General features: G+C 43.1%; 1 pseudogene; it reads left to right on the forward strand.

Moving 5' to 3' along the window:
- The first annotated feature begins 5,569 nt into the window (after positions 1-5,569).
- Positions 5,570-6,568, forward strand: LOC144266001 (olfactory receptor-like protein COR4; annotated as a pseudogene).
- The last annotated feature ends 7,704 nt before the right edge of the window (positions 6,569-14,272 follow it).

Raw genomic sequence — 14,272 nt, forward strand, 5'->3', positions numbered from 1 at the left:
GGAAATTTGGGGAAACGAGAGCACTGGGAAAGCCTATTTCCCCCACACACACAGTGCAGATTTGCTGCCCACTGGTGCTGCCTGAGCAGTAGCATTGTGACATCAGAGATAATCCACCACTCAGCACTCCCTGCCTCCAGCTCCTTGTCACACCTGGGGAGAATGACTAGCCCCTGGCTGCCATGGCAACAGCTACCTTTGACAACTGCTTCTCCCTTCTTACCAGAACATCATCACAGAAAGGAAGTTTGTAATGAAACAGGACCAGATTTGGATAAGCAGGACAGCTGCCTGCTGGGCTCATTTGGGTTTGTACTGTGGTATGGTGCACTGTTTCTTCTCAAAGGGAAATTGTTTGCTACTTTCCTTAGTAAGGGCTAGATGAAAATAAGATGCAAAATTCCTGCTCTTTTACTTGGATATTGTTTATCTGCTTCTTACACATTCAGGGTTATAGCTTAGAACTTTCACTGAAACTCAAGTTGCATAAAATGACTTTTGTTTTAATACAGTTTAATTTAATTACTTTCAATACTGTGTTCAGCACAGCACTGAGTGGTGAAAAGGGAGCTTCACAAAGATAAGAATAGCAATAAAATATAGATTAAAAAGGATTAAAAGGATTAAAAGATTACAACTTTTAGCATTCTCAGGCTAGCAAATGTCCAAATAAGTGTTGCCCTGGCACCCTTAATTCAGTTGTCTTGGTCCTTTGCGTGATGATGCAGATTTTAATTACATGATCCCATGATATTTTTTTCCCGTCAGGACCCTGCCTTATTCAGTGTACAAGATTTTCTGCTCTGGGGCTGTGTATTGAAGGAGTCTGTTGCCTGTAGGATCCCTGCCTCATTTATTGCAGAGTTAATGTTGCATGGGCAACGCTCATTCTGGTATTTCCTAACTTGAAAGTGCTTGACTTTGAAACCTTTTAATCCTTTGTGTATTTTCTATTTTTTAAGGCTTACAACACTGATGAAACCAACCTTTATGACAAAGGGTATTTTTTTGTTTGTGACATATCTATTATTTGTCTGTTTAGTGTCAATAGTGTGTACTTTACAAGACAGAAAAATTTAAGGTAATCCCTAATACAAAGACCTAAGGAAGATGGACACATACAAAGAAACCAGCATGTGTAAGGACTGGGAATTTCTTTTTCTCTCTTTCTTTTGAAGTCATTTATACTTAATTATTATTATTTATTAGTAAAGAAAGGGTGGTGCATTGGGGAAGTTGTGTGGTGAGGATGTTCCATGCAGAGGGAACAATATGGAAAGAGACGAAGAATGGAATGGGAGAAAGAAACACCCATGGTATTGGTGCTAGCTGTACTGGTAAAGCAGAAAGGGAGGGAGGCGATGTAGAAAAGGACAAGATTGCTGATTATGGCCTGTCTCTGTAAACAGCCCTGTACTGGGATGGTTTGGCATTTTAAGGACTGAAGGCCTGAGCTCAGCCAACCCTAGAAGCTAAGAAGGCCCACCTGAACACGGATCAGTGGATTCTTTACTGATCATCTGGGGGCAGAAGAGGAAGTGGCTGAGAGAATTGCAGGAGCTGAAGAGAAAGGAAGGAGCAGCAAGGAGGGCTAGAGACAGAGTCTGGCAATAACCTTGGAGGAAAGACCCCGAGAGCAGAGACTAAGGCCAGCAGCAAATTTGCCTTATGCTGTTCTTCTCCTTTTGGTTCGTTGTCTCTAGGAAAATAAATAAAACCCAGCTGGAAGGGCCAGTGAGACTGATCTGTTGTGAGTGCAGCTGTGGAGTCTGGAGGAGGGAGAGATGGATTGCAGGGTGCTACAGATAGACTCAGGCCACCAGGGGATGCTTGGGAGGAGGTCATGAGCAGGGGAGGAGTGGGGTTTGGGAGGAGACTGCTCTACAACAGGGCCAAACGGGAACCCTGAATTTGTGCACCCACCAGCTTTCCTGATGTTTCAAGTTCTAAACTCCAACCTGGTCGGAAGGCGGTTGTTCAGAACGATTCATAAGTCACATTTAATTGGGCTGCAAAGTTTCACAGGCACAAGGTCATGCTCCCAGAGTTAAAATAAATAGGAAAACCAGCATCATACGTTGCATGTAGCACCCTGGGCCGGCAAACAGGATGGAACATGGCAGGTACCATTGCTGGAGCAGGCTTGCTGCATGCCGGGGAACAAGTCATGCTCTCCGCCACACTGTTATAGCCCCTTGGGAATCAATGATGAGAATGATGTTAAACCTACTGAGGACCAGCACAGTATAACCACATAATAATGCAAGGCTGGCCATACCTTGACCTTCCCCTGGATTGCTCCAACCTGCCTCGTATGACAGGCGCTGGGTCAGGGAGCCAGGGGATGGGTTCTACATCAGCCACAGAGCCCATATCTCCTCAGTGGCAGAAACCTTTGCAAAACTTTTAAAGATAATGCATCTACATGTGATTATCCCCTGTCCCCAAGAGAAATATGGTGTATTTTAATGAGTCTGCCCATGCTTGTCTTGATGATCAGAGCTAAAAAGTGCTACAGGGATTCTCTCTCAAAACGATGCTATGCCAAACATTAAAACATACTTCCATCCTATACTTTGAAATCAAGAAAGACAACATCTCTCAGAAGGTAGGAGTGAACATTATTACCTTTACAATAGAAGTGAAATCTCCCTTTGTTTTTACATCAGGAAATAACTCTTTTCAGGTCACCTTGCCCAAGACAGAAATTTACTGAAGTCAAGTTCTGGTTATTTGAATCTGAAATGCAGCCATATTTTTCTTTCAGGATAAAATTATAGTCTTGACAGGGCACTCCTCTCTGGTGAAGACATCAGAAGATGTGGGAACAGAAAGGAGATTGTTCTGAGTCTTTCACATGACTTCTCTCTCGTAGTCCATACCTTGGGTGACTTTCTGAGTGGATTATTGACATGTTCTCTGTCATGAGAAACTCAGCCCAAGCACAGATATTGCCCAATGCAGCTATCCACTAAATTGCAGGGGATATTACACCTAAGAAAAAAAACCTGGGTCATTGAAACTAATGGGAATTTTGTCATAAACTTCAGTGAGGCCAAGATTAAATATGTGGGGAGTGATGGTCGAGCATTCTCACTGGGGACTCTTCTAAACCTGGAGGTCATTTCCCTGGGTACACAGGTCAAAACTCTGCGTTTTCAAGACAAAGTGTAAGGCTCAGCTCTTTCTCTGACTGCTGTGTGGAGGTTTGGTTGTGGTGAGCTGAGTCCAATGAAAATAAATCATTTCCGTGAATTGAATGGGCTTTCAGTGATATGGCCAGCTCAGTTGCTCTACTGAGCATTATGTAGAATGTGTTTACATTCATCTTTTCTCTGATGTTTTTAACTCCATCTTTCCTTGAATTATATAAAGGGGAATTCGACATCCTCTTTTGAAAGAACTTTTTGCTTGCAGATAGATAGATAGATCTGAGCTATGTGAACAGGCAGGAGAGCTCTTTTAGCATCAATCCTGCTCTTCCTTTAAAAGTGGGGGTAGGAAATAGTTACATTATAGCAAATTTCTATTAAGCTATCTGATCTCTGATTCAGAGTCTCTTTTGAGAAGGAATTTGGTCTGCAGGGGCATTTGGCTTCACCGGTCTTTTTATGAAACACTGAATAAACACACAGTAATTGCCAGATTGGATCAGACCTGAACTCCATCTAGTGTCTTGTCTCTGATAGTGGATAGTACTAGATGTTTCAAAAGAAGGTTTAATGACCTTTAATAGTCAGATGTGGAATAATCAGCCCTTCCCTGCATCTCGCCCTGAACTCTAATAGTTAGAGATTCATTTAAGCCCTGAAGCATAATGTTAGTATCCCTTAGGCATCCAGATCCATACACTATGCTATATAAAGCTGTCAAATCCCTCCAGTTTCTTTGTAGTTCTGCTTAACAGCACTCCTAGGATCTACAGACATTTCCCAACTTCTCAGCTCACCCATAATACAAGCTCAAACCAGCAAGGTACTGAGCATGCTACCCCCAATCCAAAGAAACATATAAGCACATGCTTAACTTGAAGCAACTTTAAGAATGTAAGAAGCCTCATTGAAATCAACATGCTTAAAATTCTGGGTGCTTCACTACAGGAAAGATGGAGATAGATTGGAGACAGCTCAGAGGACAGCAACAAAAATGATGAAAGGTTTAGAAGTGGTAGGGGATGGGCTAGATGACCTCTTCAGGCCCTACGTTTCTATGATTGTATGAAAAGATAATGCAGCTGCCTAAATGTTCTGCTGGACTGAGGCAAGATCCATGCAGGATTAAGGCTTAAATGACCTATTGTTTTCTGCTTGGACACATTTGATGAAAGAAGTCAAGTCCTTCTTCCTTGGTACCTTCTGTAGAACTGCACTTTAACCAAGCTGCCTTTGAAGTTGAATAATCATTTTATTTGTAATATTTGTCTGAATGCCGACTAACTGTCATGCTATTTGGCCACAACCAAAGAGTGGGTAAAGAAATAAATGACACGTGTGTGTATGTACGGCATGTGTATGAATATGTACACACACACACACACTTTTTCTTCGTCTTTGGCCACAATAAACATACCACACATACATACCTGCTGATCACACTCGATGTTCTCTACCTTTTACCTTGCCAGGGGTGTTATGAATGAGAACCACAACATTCTCATAATTTCACAAACTGGAATGTGCGACATGAGCTAAATACATTTAACTATTATATGATTTGGCAATCACTATTGTGACATGGGGTGAGGAAAGAGATGCAGTGAGGATATTCACATAGGATGAAACAGGTTTACAGGAAGTTTGATCCCAACTCAATAATCATAATAAGAATATTATTATTCTTATCTCTATAAAGTTAGGTTAAAAGATAAATCTATTCTGACAATATTTTTTTCTTATCATTATAAATATATGTTTCTGAAAATATGTTCGCTGTGGTTAATTTTCTCACAAATATTCGCTCCTGGCTACACACTTTTAGTCTGATCATTAGAAGTGTATGTGTGGTAATTTTTCAGCAGCCAAAGAACAAGAAGCTTCAGGATTTAGTCAGCATGGCTGTAGTGTCCAGAAGGGATACATTTGGAAGTTCCATTTTTGAACTATTTCCTCAATGAATGTCTGCACATACTGTGTACTGCCTGGTTGCCAATGATTTAAAAACAGGAAGGCAAATTTAGGTGCTGGAAACTGTCACCCAATAACCAGAGAGTGTGATGCACTCTGTGTCTTCCTCCTACCCATGTTATTGTTCACAGGCATAATGGAGATCCACGGATCATAAGTCTACACTGATCAGTGAAATTAAAATATCAGCCGAATCAGGGTCAAAATGTAAATCAGACTAAATAGCAGGATAATGCACTTTCCTACAGATAAAGGATTTTTTTCCCTCCCTTAGAAGAAGTGAAGGAGTTCTGGGTTTTCCCATCAGTTGTTACAGGTTCCATTCCACGACTCAAAGGGTCTCTGTGCATATGACCACAGTTCTTTATATTAGCATACACAATTTGCATAAGAACTAATGCCTTCCTTTATGGTTAATCCTGCAGCGAGCTCCCAAGGCTGAATGAATGGCTGGAGGAAATTGTACGGCAGTGACAGAGTTCATTCTCACAGGACTGACAGATCGTCTGGAGCTCCAGGTCCCCCTCTTTGCAGTGTTCCTAGTGATCTATGGTATCACCCTGGTGTGGAATCTGGGGATGATGGTTTTAATCAGGATCGACCCCCGACTTCACACCCCCATGTACTTCTTCCTCACGAATTTGTCCCTCGTGGATGTCTGTTACTCCACAGTCATCACTCCCAAGATGCTAATGAGCTTCTTAGCAGAGAAGAAAGCTATTTCCTACACAGCTTGCATCATCCAATATTTTAGCTTCATATTGCTTGCCATCTCTGAGTGCCTTCTGCTGGCAGTAATGGCGTACGACCGTTATGTAGCCATCTGTAACCCGCTGCTGTACACAGTCATCATGTCACCAAAGCACTGTCTATGGCTGGCAGCTGGTTCATATCTATGGGCCTTCCTGAACTCTGCGATACACACAAGCGGTTTGCTAAGATTATCCTACTGACACTCCAATCTCCTGAATCATTTTTTCTGTGATATGAACCCACTTCTAAAGCTCTCCTCTTCTGGCACCTATGTCAACGAGCTACTTGTTTTCCTCTTTGGCAGTCTGATAGAGTTGATTAGCATTGGGACCATCCTCATCTCATACATCTTAATTATTGCAACTGTGCTGCAGATCCGCTCCAACGACGGCAGGTGCAAAGCCTTCTCCACCTGCACCTCCCACCTGACGGCCGTCTCCATGTTCCATGGGACAATTCTCTTCATGTACTTCCGACCCAGTGCCAGCTACGCGCTGGACACAGACAAAATGGCCTCAGCGTTCTACACGGTGGTGATCCCCATGCTGAACCCCCTCGTCTACAGCTTGAGGAACAAGGATGTGATGGATGCCCTGAGGAGAGCAATAGAGACAAAATTGAGGGCCCATTTTCCCCCAAAGTGTGTCATAATAGGACAACCAAATCCTTCAATGGCTGCTCTGCACACATAGGGCTTGGCTCCACTACGGGGTGGATCAATGTTGTGGCGATCGATCCACTGGGGGACAATTTAGCAGGTCTAGTGAAGACTCACTGGATCGACCCCGATTGCTCTCCCATTGACTCTGGTACTCCACCAGAATGAGATGAGTAAGGGGAGTCAACAGGAGAGTTTCTTCTGTAGACTCAGCGAAGTGTGGACCCAGCAATAAGTAGATCTAAGCTACGTCTATTTGAGTGACACTACTAACACAACTCAAGTTATGTAGCTTCGATTGACCTGTTCCCTTAGTGTAAACTAGGCCATGTGCTCTGATTCAGAAAGTCCATAAGCACATGTTTAAGTATGTCTCCCTTCGGCTTCAGTGGGACGTAACCATATGTTTAAAGTTAAACATGTATTTAAGTGCTGCCTCAGACTGAGATGCTTTTCTGAGCAGACACCTTATGTGCATAAAAAGGCCATGTCAGTTATCAAATGATGGTTTGGCTCCCCTGTACCGATAGTAAAATACTTTGAAATTGATTTTTCAGTGTAAGATGTAAGAGTGTGATTCAAATATTGCTTAGAATTACTGAATAAAAGGGAAAAGTTCACACTGCAACCATGGTGTCATGAGCAATAACCAGGGCTGGTTTGATACTCCAAAAACATTGACAGATATTTGTTCAAATAAATTTTGTGATTTTGCTTCAATCAGATCCACAGCCCAACTCGTCTGTTTTCCTGGAGACACTTGTGTCCATGTAATTATGTTGAAAACTTTGTCTGTTGAAAGGGAGAATGTCATGAATGCTCACTCAGATATAATATTTTGTCCGTACTCACACCAAAAATCTCCCCCGCCCCCGCCCCCACCCCACACACACGCACATAACTCTTTGGTCACCTAAATTACCTGGTCTTTAATTGCAACTCCTAAACTCACAAACACATACGGACACATTTTCAAGGACAGTCATTGTTGGTGAATGCCACAGTTATTGAGATCTCAATGTAAAAGACCTTGGGCCCTATTTTCCTAAGTGCTGAGTACTTGCAGCTCCCCTTGACTTCAGCTGGAGTGATGGATCTTTTATTTCTGGAAATGAGGGATCGAGGGGACTGAAGTTGGGCACCAATATCACTGGCCATTTCTGAAACTTTTGGGCATGGCGAATTACAACAGTGAATACCTAAAGCACCAGTCACCTCAGGGTACCTCCACACTGCAATGTAAGCCCAGGATTTGAACTCATGCTCAAGTCAACTCAAGCGCCCTTCCATCTCCACATAAATTACACAAACCAAGGGCTCAAAGCCCGGGTCCGAGGACCCCACAGTGATAGAAGGTCTAAGCCTGAGTCAAGCTAAAACCCAGGGGTTACATTTTTTATTGGTTTGCAGCTTAGATGCAGCCCCTCTGGACTCCTGCTCTGGGAGTCAGCCAAAAGTATCCCAAAGGCTGGGTTTCTTTGTCCTCTGGACAATAAAGTGTTCCCACACTGCACCACGAACAAAGAGCTAGAGTGGTCACATTTTGGAAGTGTGCCAGGAACTCTGGGATCTGGGTGTTTGAAATGGGGATCACATAATGCCGTGTAGATGCTGGAGCCCCAGTTTGGGATCCAGGGTACAACAATCCCTAACCTGGGGTTACAAATGAGTGTAGATTCTCAAACCCGACGTTAACAAACTCAGGCTCTGCAAATGTGAGTTCTACTAGCTCAGGGCTTACATTGCAGTGTAGACATGTCCTCAGAGAGCTAGTGAGTGACTGTGGTGGCTGTGTGTTCAGCACAGTGGGGCTCTGGTCTCGGTTTGCACCTCCAGTCACGACTGTAAAAGTGAGAACATTGAACTATGGGCAAGTTTCAACCACCTGCCAGGCTCCTGCTAAGATCCTTTGATTTCATATGTATGACGCAGCAGAGCTCCCCTCAGGAAATGGAGAGATTGAACTAATCTGTGGAATCCCAGCCTAACCCCTAGGCCCGCTGCCTTTCAGACCCATGACACCCAGTCAAACATTTCCCTCTTTTTCATGTAATTTGTTCTCTTCTGCCTCTGTCTGTTGCCAGCCCCTTTCTGCCCTCACCCATACACCGTTTGGTTTTATCTGAGCCCAAAACACAGCTCAGACCCAGGGCAGGGGACAGAGCAATTTTAAAGGCTGGGGAGCCTCCTGCATGGCCTACAGAAGCAGCGGAATCCTAGATCTTTGCAGGCAGAGGAAGGGGGCAAAGAACAGAGCCACACCCAGCTACCAGCACCAGCCATCTTAACAGAAAGCATCACCCAGCCCATCACATAGAACCATAAGACTAGTCATACGGCGTCAGACCAATGGTCCATCTAGCCAAGTGACTTGTCTTCCACAATGGCCAATGCCAGATGTTTCAGAGAGAATGAACAGAACAGGGCAATTATCCAGTGATCCATCCCCTGTCATCCGCTCCCAGCTTCTGTCAGTCAGAAGTTTAGGGACATCTATAGCATGGGATTGAATCCCTGACCATCCTGGCTAATAGCTATTGATGGACTGATCCTCCAAGAACTTATCTAATTCTTTTAAAAACCCAGTTATACTTTTGGCCTCACAACATCCCCTGGCAATCACTGTCTTCTGCACAGCTCTACTGCTGACAGCTGAAATTCTTCTTATACACCTCAAACATTGGCTTGTGTTTTAGGAACTGAGTTCCAAACCCTAGGTTGTTATATACTTTCATTGAAGTCACTTGAAGTCAAAGGAGCTACACAAATGACAGCAAATGAGGATCTGGCCCTGCAAATAAGGAGTTCTACTGATATATCTTATTTTTATTACTTAGTTTATCCAAGGGAAGGTCAAGAAGTGCCTTAAGCATGCTATATATGTGCCTGTGTGGGACAAAGATTTCCAATCGGGTAAGGATCTTCAATTCTGCAGACAGAGGCATAAAATTCAGTGGCTGGAAGCTAAATAAACTCAGTCAAGATATGAGGTGCACCTTTTCTTCCTGAGGGAAATTAATTATTGGAAGAAATTACTTATTACTGTGGCGGATGTTCCATCACATAATGTCTTAAAATCAAGGCGATATATCTTTCTAAATCATATACTATAGCTCGAAGAGAATTCATGGGCTCAATGGATAAATTAAGGGGTGAGGGACTTGTGCCTGTGTTATGAAGGAAGTTCAACTAGATGAAGGTATTGTTCCTTTCAGCATGTTTAAGTCACTTTAAAAAAATCCAGGAATCTGAGTCTCTTTATGTCTTCCCAACACATCTTGATTTCTGACCTATAATGATACAGAACAATAACCCTGTTATCTCTGTTCAGAATATGACATTTCTTTCAGCAGCTATTTGCACATCCCATAACAGTGTGGAAGTGGAGACACTGAGATAAATCCTGGGCTTAACAAGACACGTATAAATCTGGAATAACTTTATAGATTTCACTGGCTTAACGATGGCATAAGAGCCTGAGCCAAAGGTGCTGAACTCAATGACAGCTTTCCATTGACTTCAGATCAAGGCATAGAATTTGATGCACTACTTAACTCTTCCTTGTTGGGAAGAGCCATCTCTGCCTATATCTCCTCCCATCCTGAGCCAGGAACTGGGGGTCTTGCCAAGATGCTCCAATACAATGCACGGCTCTCTCAGTCTCACTAGCTGCAAGAAAAGAGAGTTCCCAAAGAACAGCAGCAAAAGGGTTAAGCAGCATAAAGTTTAATTCTACAGACACAAAACTATACTTGTCTGCTAACTATGCCCATTGCAACTGATGTTCAAGAGATGTCTTCAGTTGCTGGTATTTACATATTCCCAATATATTTGACTATCGTCATTATGTTTATACCCAAGAGCATATCTATTGTTGCAGTGGGTGAATGAATAGTTTGATCAATACTGAGAGCAAAAGGCAAAACAGGAAGGAAGGGCTGGCAGTCTGGGTGCTATCCTGGAATTTAGAAGTTGAGTTAAATTCCTATCTCTGCCACAGATTTGCTGTGTGACCTTGGACAAGTCACTTAGCCCCTCATTTGAAATTCTGTAAAATGGGGTTAATAGCACTTCCTTATTTCACAGAGGTGTTCTGAGGACACAGTCATGAGAAGGTTGTGAGATACTCAATCGTTGCAGTAGCTGGAGCCATATATGTCCTTTAAACACATCGCAAATACCTTACTTATGTTGGGGAATGCTGATCCACATGAGCTGTCCCATTCACTACTGCAGGAATAAGATGTCACCCCTCAATAAGAGTCCAGTGATGTGGCTCAGACAGATGTAGAAAATGGTTACCATTATCAATAAGAACATTCTTATAACCGAGCCATCAGAATGCCTTTGGTGTGGTGTGTGTGTGTCCTTTCTAGTAGATACTACACCTGACATTCATAGCACAGGGCATTTTTGCATGAAAAGGAGATAGAAGGGAGGGGAGTTGAATTAGTAAAAAAATTGTTTCATATGAATTCCCAAAGGCCTGCCCCTTCCTTTCCTCTTCTGTGGCAAATATCCTAAACTCTGGATTGAGACATGAAGGATTCCATAGGCCAGATGCTTTGAAAATGATCCACTAGCTGATTCAGAAATGACCATTAAAAGGAAGAGAGACAAGCTATGGAATAAAGCTGTGGATAGAGGTGAAAGCATTTGAAGAAAATCAGGGCCCAGTTGTGACAGGGTGTGGCCAGACTGCACTATTTTGTGGCTATACCGTGCTGGTGTAATGGCCCTGAGTACATTTAACATCATTACATAAGAACATAAGAACGGACATACTGGGTCAGACTAAAAGTCCATCTAGCCCAGTGTCCTGTCTTCCAACAGTAGCCAGTGCCAGGTGCCCAGAGGGAATGAACAGAAGAGGTAATCATCTAGTGATCCGTCCTTTGTTGCTCATTCCCAGCTTCTGGCAAACAGAGGCAAGGGACACCATCCCTGCCCAGCCTGGCTAATAGCCATTGATGGACCAATCCTCCATGAATGTATCTAGTTCTTTTTTGAATCCTGTAATAGTCTTGGCTTTCACAATATCTTCTGGCAAGGAGTTCCACAGGTTGACTGTGCATTGTGTGAAGAAATACTTCCTTTTATTTGTGTTAAACCTGCTGCCTATTCATTTCATTTGGTGACCCCTAGTTCTTGTGTTATGAGAAGTAGTAAACAACACTTTCTTAACTACTTTCTCTACACCAGTCATGATTGTATAGACCTCAATCATATGCCCCCTTAGTCATCTCTTTTTCAAGCTGAAAAGCTCCCGTCTTATTAATCTCTCTTCATATGGAAGCTGTTCCATACCCCTAATAATTTTTGTTGCCCTTTTCTGAATCTTTTTCAATTCCAATATGTCTTTTTTGAGATGGGGCGACCACATCTGCACACAGTATTCAAGATGTGGGCATACCATGGATTAATATAGAGGCAAGATGATATTTTCTGTCCGATTATCTATCCCTTTTTTAATTATTCCCACCAGTCTGTCCTGTTTTTGGACTGCCACTTCACATGAGAACCTGCAGGAAATGGCCTAACTTCATTATCATGCACATTGTGTAAAGAGTTGTCACTTTGGATGGGCTATCACCAGCAGGAGAGTGAATTTGTGTGGGGGGGTGGAGGGTGAGAAAACCTGGATTTGTGCTGGAAATGGCCTAATCTGACGATTACTTTAGATAAGCTATTACCAGCAGGACAGTGGGGTGGGAGGAGGTATTGTTTCATATTCTCTGTGTATATATAAAGTCTGCTGCAGTTTCCACAGTATGTATCTGATGAAGTGAGCTGTAGCTCACGAAAGCTCATACTCAAATAAATTGGTTAGTCTCTAAGGTGCCACAAGTACTCCTTTTCTTTTTGCGAATACAGACTAACACGGCTGTTACTCTGAAACTTCACATTGAGTGGATGTTTTCAGAGAACTCTCCACAATCACTCTGAGATCATTTCCTTGAGTGGTAACAGCTAACTTAGACCCCATCATTCTCATCACTGATTCTCAAGGGTCTGTAACAGTGTGGCGGAGAGCATGTCTTGGTCCCCGGCATGCAGCATCCCTGCTCCCACAGTGGTACCTGCCATGTTCCATTCTCTTCGCCAGCCCAGGGTGCCATTTGCAATGTACAATGTTGGTTTTCCAATTTATTTGAACTCTGGGAACATGACCTTGTGTCTGTGAAACTTTGCAGCCCAATTAAATGTGTCTTATGGATGGTTCTGAACAGTCACCTTCCGACCGGTTGGAGTCTAGAACTTGAAACATCAGGAAAGCTGGTGGGTGCACAAATTCAGGGTTCCCATTTAGCCCTGTTGTGGAGCAGTCTCCTCCCAAACCCCACTCCTCCCCTGTTCATGACCTCCTCCCAAGCACCCCCTGGTGGCCTGAGTGGTCCTGCAGAACTCTGCCATCCATCTCTCCCTCCTCCAGGTTTCACAGCTGCACTTACAACAGATCGGTCTCGCCGGCCCTTCCAGCCAGGTTTTATTTATTTTCCAAGTAGGGTGACCAGACGTCTGGATTTTATAGGGACAGTCCCGATTCTTGGGTCTTTTTTTTTCTAAGAGCTCCTATTACTCCTCACCCCCGTCCCGATTTTTCACACGTGCTGTCTGCTCACCCTATTTCCAAGAGACAACAAACAAAAAGGAGCATAACAGTATAAGACAATTTTACTGCTGGTCTTAGTCTCTGCTCTCGGGGTCTTTCCTCCAAGGTTATTGCCAAACTCTCTGTCTCTAGCCTTCCTTGCTGCTCCTTCCTTTCTCTGCAGCTCCTGCAACTCTCTCAGACACTTTCTCTTGTGCTTCCTGCTGATCAGTAAAGAATCCACTGATCCGTGTTCAGGGGGGCCTTCTTAGCCGCTAGGGTTGGCTGAGCTCAGGCCTCCAGTCCTTAAAAAATGCCAAACCACCCCAGTTCAGGGCTCTTTACAGGGACAGGCCATAATCAAAAATCTAGGTCTTTTCTACATCACCTCCCACCCTCTCTGCTTTACCAGCTAGCACCAGTACCATGTGTTTCTTTCTCCCATTCCATTCCCTGTGTGTTTTCAAATTGCTTCCTCTGCATGGAACATCCTCACCATGCAAGTTCCCCAATGCACCACCCTTTCTTTAATAATACTAATGATTATTCATTAAAAGAAAAAGAAATTGCTAGTTCTTATATACCCTGCTTTCTTTGTATTTTTCAGTCGTCCTTCGACCTTTGAATTAGGGAGTGTCCTTACTTTTTCTGCCTTGTAAAGCACACACTGTTGATACTGGACAGATAAATAATGGATACATCATGCACAAACCAAAAAAAAACCTTTGTCATAAAGGTTGGTCTTGTCAGTAAAGTAAGCCATAAAAATTAGGAAATGCACAAAGAACCAAAAAGCTGCAAACTCAGGTTAGGAAATACCAGAATGAGCATTGCCCATGCAACATTAACTCTGCAATAAATGAGGCAGGGATCCTACAGACAACAGACTCCTTCAATACACAGCCCCAGAGCCAAAAATCCTGTGTACTGAATAAGGAAGGGGTCCAGAGGGAAAAAAATAATATGGGATCATGTAATTAAAGTCTGCATCATCATGCAAAGGCACAAGAGGACTAAATTAAGGGTGCCAGGGCAATATTTATTTGGATATTTGCTAACCTGAGCATGCTAAACTTTGTAACCTTTTAATCCTTTTTAAAACCTTGATTTTGTATTTCTTAATTATGTATGGTTTCAGTTATTGAT

Source organism: Eretmochelys imbricata, chromosome 6 (assembly GCF_965152235.1).
Source record: "Eretmochelys imbricata isolate rEreImb1 chromosome 6, rEreImb1.hap1, whole genome shotgun sequence".
Lineage (NCBI taxonomy): Eukaryota > Metazoa > Chordata > Testudines > Cheloniidae > Eretmochelys > Eretmochelys imbricata.